We start from the raw sequence: 6,395 nt of genomic DNA, 5'->3' as shown, positions 1-6,395 counted from the left end.
TTTTTTTTTAACTCAAGCATACTCAGGTGCTGTATTTATAGTTTTGACATAGTTTTACTTTAATATTTACCACTACGGAATGTGTGCTTCTACTATTCTACATTGCATAGGGAAATATTGTACTACACATACTATATATATATACTATATTTGACATTTGAACTTACTGATTATTTTGCAGATAAAGATTTTACATAAAATATGATTTGTTACTGGCCATTAATTAACAAAGCAATACATAAAGTAATAGTAATAATCCAATAATGTTATGTAAGAATGAGTACTTTGACTTTTGATACTTTAAGTACATTTTGATGATAATAGTTCTGTACTTTTATATTTTACATGAAGGACTTTTACTTCTTAGAGACTATTTTATACTGTGATACTGTGACTTTCACTAAGAATCTGAATACTTAATTAATCTAGTAATAGAAGATAATAACAATATGAATTACTTACTAATAATTACTCTGAATACTTCCACCACTGAACTCTGAGGAAAGAGGTCCAGCAACTATGAAAGAAATAAGGAACGAATGTAATTGTCGTAGTTAAACTGGAATGTTGTTTTTAAGGGTTTGTGTAATTAGAAGATGCTTGAATTTGTAATATGATGGATGATTCAGCCAATAGAGGGAGACAAATAGTGGCTGAGTTCATACACTGACACACTTATGCTGTGACTTATCATATTTGAATCGCGTAAGGCCGTGGAAATGCAATGCAAAAACTGCTGATAGAAAAACAGAGATATAATAATCAAAGCAGACAGCTAAAGCATGTGTGTTATATTCTTGCCATTGGTTGCGTTTGGAGAGCACCTAGAAGCTAAACAAACCCATTCACTTACCTGATATTACAGCTCTACCTTGATGTCAAGATCAAAGAGAATACATCCTCAGCAAAATTAATCAATCAACTTCAGAGACATTTTCTTTTGCCATGCATCTCGGAGACAAAACACTCCAGCAGGATGCTGAAAGAGGAGCCATTTCCCTTGACAATGAACCAAATGACTAAATGGACACAAGCTTCAGTGCTCTTATGGCCTTTATGTTACAGTTTCTGGCTGCAGGGAACAGCAGCGAATGATCATTTGTAAACCTAGCCAGCCTTCAAAAGACATAAATTTAGTGTTATACCTGTTTGACAATCAGCTTCCACACATCCGCACAGTATCATCATCATTCAAAACCAGATTGTTTAATTTAAGGATGCAGTTCAGTGACATCACTGCTAGATACTGTTATTAGTTTGAGTTCTATTTTTTTCCCTGTGTGTTTCTGGTTTTGGCCATTGTTTCATGTGTCTTTCTATTTGCCTGTTTCTCTCGTTCTTTGTCCTTAGTTATTTATGTCTTGTCTCTTATCTTAGGTCTTAGTCCTGCATTTTAGTTGTCCAGTGGCTTAGTTCTTAGTTCTGTGCTTTAGTTCATGTTTGTGTTACTCCTGGTCTGTGTACTTCTATAATATTTTGGCCATGTTTGCTCTGTGTTCTGTTTAATCTTAGTTCAGTCTGTTTTCCCTGTTAGTGGTAGTTTATTGTTATATTTGTGATCTGTCTGCTTACGGATCACTTGTTTATATTATTCTGTTTCTTCCTTGTTATTAGTTTCCCTATGGCCATATCGGTGTCTGTCTGTTTTCCCCTGCTGTCTCTCTGCCTGCCTGTGTCTCACTAGTCCTGATCCCCCTCACCTGTGTTGCTCCCGCCCCGCTCGTTAGTCCCTGTGTATATATGCCTGCTTGTGTCTTCAGTCTTGGTCACGTCCTTGTCGTCTGATGTTGAGTGCTTTGCGTTGTTCCTAGTTCTTTGTTCAGTGTTTTGGATTACCCCGTTTACCTTGGATTACCTTTCTTTTGGATTTACTTTGGATTAGACTTTGCCTTGAGCTTTATGGAATCCTGTGCAGTTACGTTTAGTTTAAATAAATATTTTTGTTGAACTGAATCCTCCTGCCGGTGTCTGCGTTTGGGTCCACACCCTACCTCCTGCCACTGCACTCAACTACCCAGTTACACACTCCATTCCCTTTATAAGTGAAGTTTATAAATGTCATCTCTAGATTATATTGTAGATCTGCCTGGACTCACCAGACACGGCTGCCTCTTTACTTCAACTCTTTGCTTCAAGTTGTTGGGAGAGCACTTATAATGCTAATGCATCTGACCTCCAGACCTTAACCTACATACAGTAGATGTCGTTCCAAATGTTACGCTGGTGCTTTGACATTTCCATGTACTTCACTGTACAGATGGTTGGAGCTCCAGCAAAGTCATGAGTTATGCCTGAATCCATATGCTGGTAGTTTGTGGATTGGTGAATCAGAGGCTCATATGTGTGTAAAGGGTCTCTCTCTGTGTTGAAGGTGTAACCTAAAGCATTGTTTTATTTAATTGATAATCTAATCTGTTTAGCGGTTGACTGAGCAGGTTGATGCACAGTCCCCTCCAAAAGTATTGGAACGATACAAATTCCTTTTTTTGTTGTTTACTGAAGACATTTGGGTTGTCTTCAGTGATGAGAATGAGAAAGATGAGTATGAGGCAAGAGTTCAGAATTTCAGCTCTCATTTAGTGGTATTCACATCTAGATGTGTTAAACAACTCAGGACATACCACCCTTTGTTTGAACCCACCCATATTTCAAGTGAGCAAAACTATTGGAACATGTGACTGACAGATGTTTTTTGTTGCCCAGGTGTTGCCTTTTAGGGTGATTGTTCAAACATTAAATAGCTCTGCATGACAAGTTTTCATCCAAACCTATAAAGACTGCATTTCCTGTTAAAGAGGATAAACCAACATGAAGACCAGAGAGCTGTCTATGGGAGAAAAGCAAGCTGAGCATTGTCAAGCTGAGAAAAGATGGAAAATCGAGCAGAGCCATTGGACAAACATTGGGCATAGCAAGCACAGCAATTTGGACTGTCCTGAAAAACAAAGAAACTGCTGGTGTGCTGAGCAACAGACGTCGGCCAAGGATGACAGAAATATCGTGAGAGCTGTGAAGAAACCCCCCAAAACATCAGTAAGTGACATCACCAACGACCTCCATGGTGCAGGAGTGAAGGTATCACAATCCACTGTTCAGAGCAGAAATATAGAGGCCACACCACAAGATGCAAACCACTCATCAGCAGGAAGAATCGGAAGGCCAGATTGAAATTTGCAAAGAAAAACCGAGATGAGCTGCAAAAGTTCTGGAACAAAATCTTATGGACTGAAAATGGACCAAAATTAATATCTACCAAAGTGATGGAAAGGCCAAAGTGTGGAGGACGAAAGGAACTGCTTGTGATCCGAAGCGTACAAGCTCATCTGTGAAGCATGGTGGAGGTAATGTCATGGCTTGGGCGTGCAAGGCTGCTTCTGGAACAGGTTCATTAATATTTACTGATGATCTAACTGATTATGGTAGCAGCAGAATGAATTCAGAAGTGGACAGAAACATTTTGTCTGACAATTTACGGAGAAATGCATTGAAACTAATCAGGAGGAAGTTCATCATGCAGCAGGACAATGAGCCAAAGCACACTGCCAACAAAACAAAGGACTTCATCAGGGGAAAAAGTGGAAGGTTTTAGACTGGCCAAGTCAATTCATCATCAATGCATTTCACGTCCTTAAGAGGAGACTGAAGGGAGAAACACCCCGAAACAAACACGGACTGAAAGAAGCTGCGGTAAAAGCCTGAAATAGCATCACAAATGAAGAATGCAACAGTTTGGTGATGTTGATGGTTCGCAGGCTTGAGGCAGTTACTCCACGCAAGGGTTATGTCACCAAATTATAAATGTTATTTACTCTAAGATTATTTGTTCCATTACTTTTGTTCACCTGTGGTCTAATACAAATGGTGATATGTCCTAAGTAGTTTAACACATCTAGATGTGAATACCAGGAAATAAAAGCTGAAATTCTGAACTCTTGTCTCATACTCATCTTTTGATCTTAAACACAAATGTCTTCAGTGAACAACAAAAACAAAGGAATTTGCCTTACCGTTGCAATACTTTTGGCGTGGACTGTATAAACAGAGTGTCAGCAAATACTGATCATTGCCATAAAAGAATTTGTAGTTTTTAACTAATTGTCAAATGTGCTCCTGTTTTTTTTTTTTTTTAAATAGCTGTTTCTTCTCGAGACACTTAAACAGAAATAGTACCAAGGACCCAACCCCAACCTAGCTGGTCAAAGTAAAAGTTTCAAGCTTTCTAGGATGGAAATAAAGCCAAGATGGGCTGAAAAGTGTTCAAGGCGATGTACTACAACATACTGTATAGTTCAATATATGCATGCATTTATAGTATTAAATATATAATCCCACAAACAGCATTTAAACGCAGCCAGAGATGGGGAAAAATACACCAAAATTTAATACTTATATTTTAAGTGTATCAAAATAAACTACAAAATACAAAAGCCACACTATGTATCAAAAAATTATTTGAGCAGTCCCTTCACCAGTACACTGCCTCAGCTGATTAAGTGGACATTGTTTGAGAGCAGCAGCTTTTCTCATGCGATATTCAACCAGTTAACAGATATTTTACATATGCCCGTGATCACCCATATGAAGGTTAGTTTTAAAGTAAACAACAGTTTAATGGTTAACTTAACTTAATGCACAACCAATAAAACCTTAACATAGGCTGGAAGTAGCAAACTAATTTTAACTGTGAGGGCTGCTACTCAGGTAAAACTATTAGCTAGGACATTATGTAAATTGGTTAATGATTTAGCCTAGCCTACTAAAACAAGCACCAAAACTTAACTAAACTTTAGCAATTTATGCTAAAGTTGGCGTGGTGATGGTGCAGTGGGTAAGATGCATGCCATTGTTGTGGGAGACAGGGGTTCAACTTCCCACTGTGACACATCCACCAATGTGTCCCTGAGTAAGACACTTAACTCCTAGTTGCTCTAGAGGTGTGAGACCTTTGACATATAGCAATTGTAAGTTGCTTTGGATAAAAGCCTCAGCTAAATGAATAAATGTAATGTGAAAATGAAACTACAGAAGCCCTAAGAGGCCATCCATTCAAATATTTTTTTTGACTCCATTTTCCCGTGATAACGGGATAATTTTCTCGTGATCTTGAAATAACAAAACAGTAAAAATATTTGAATCGTTGGCTGCTTAGGGCTTCCGTAGAAAAACTACACCTTTCTCACCTTGACCACCTTCTTTGGGTCTGGATCAATTTTCTGTTCTGATCTCAACAAGTCTGGGCTAGGGTTAGGTTATTGATACCAACCGGAGGCAGCATTTTCATGATGTCATCCCATAAATTATTTTACAGTATTTTTAAAATCCAAATACATATCACTAAGGTATTTGATGCAAAATGTGAAGCCATTTTAATCTGTTTGGCCCTATCAAATACAATGCAAAATCCTATTTTGGATTTCAAATACATGTATCATAAATGCTGCCCATCCCTGAACACAGCCTACATGGTTTTCAGAATAACTTCATTCTTTTTATCCCAGGTCAAGCTCTTTGTTTGTAATGTCAACTAAAAGGCGGTCACCTCCTTCAAGTCTTCTTCATCAGAGGTAAATACTTTCCTCTGTCTGATCTCCACCTTAGGGTAATGCAGTTAGACAAGGATTTCTGTCTACTCTGAGAGTCTAAAATGTGAATGAAATTAAAGCATATAAGTCATGTATTATTGCCATAGACAGCCTCCAAACCATGTGACACCACGCCAGGCTGGTCTCCTCAGGCAATGATCAAGGTTTAGGCCCCCATTACGTGTCCTCGCAGCCCAGCATTGTCTGACATACATACTGTATGTGTTCAGGATTTCACAAAGTTGTTTTAATCCTTGCCTGAGCAGCTGAGTTAGATCCACGCAGTTAAATAGCAAGGTGGGGCCACTGTTTGCAGTGACACTCGAGAAGAAAGGCCTCTCTTTCCTGAAGGTGTCTCACTCTGAGCTCAAGCTCGATCCACTGGATTTGAAGTGGGGAAATACAAGATAACTGAAATAACACAAGTTAGTTGAACAAATCATATACACAAATATGGTTACAGTGTTTCAGCAAGCACAGAAATGCTTTCCTATTAGTCACCCTGGAATAAAAACCCCACAACAGATACACCCAATTCAATTCAAAGACAACAAAAAAGATCAATAAATAAAAAGTTACATAAACAGAAGAATTTTGATCTTTTGCATACATTAAAGTAAAATAAATTTAAAAAAGACACTTGCAGTTTAAAAAAACTAACAAATTCTAATAAGTGAGGTATTTAAACGTTGAATGGGAAAAGTTCCTGTGGTTCTCCACGAGGGAAAAACCATGTCAGCCTCCAGATAGTGCAGTTAGTCCCACTGGCACAAACTGCAGCTGATTTTATTGATGCTTTTCTGAGTAGCAACC

Source organism: Micropterus salmoides, unplaced genomic scaffold (genome assembly GCF_014851395.1).
Source record: "Micropterus salmoides isolate LMB-PRFRI ecotype aquatic unplaced genomic scaffold, ASM1485139v1 Ms_hic_scaffold_5, whole genome shotgun sequence".
Lineage (NCBI taxonomy): Eukaryota > Metazoa > Chordata > Actinopteri > Centrarchiformes > Centrarchidae > Micropterus > Micropterus salmoides.
The sequence above is the reverse complement of the archived record's forward strand: the minus strand, read 5'-3'. Positions refer to the sequence as shown.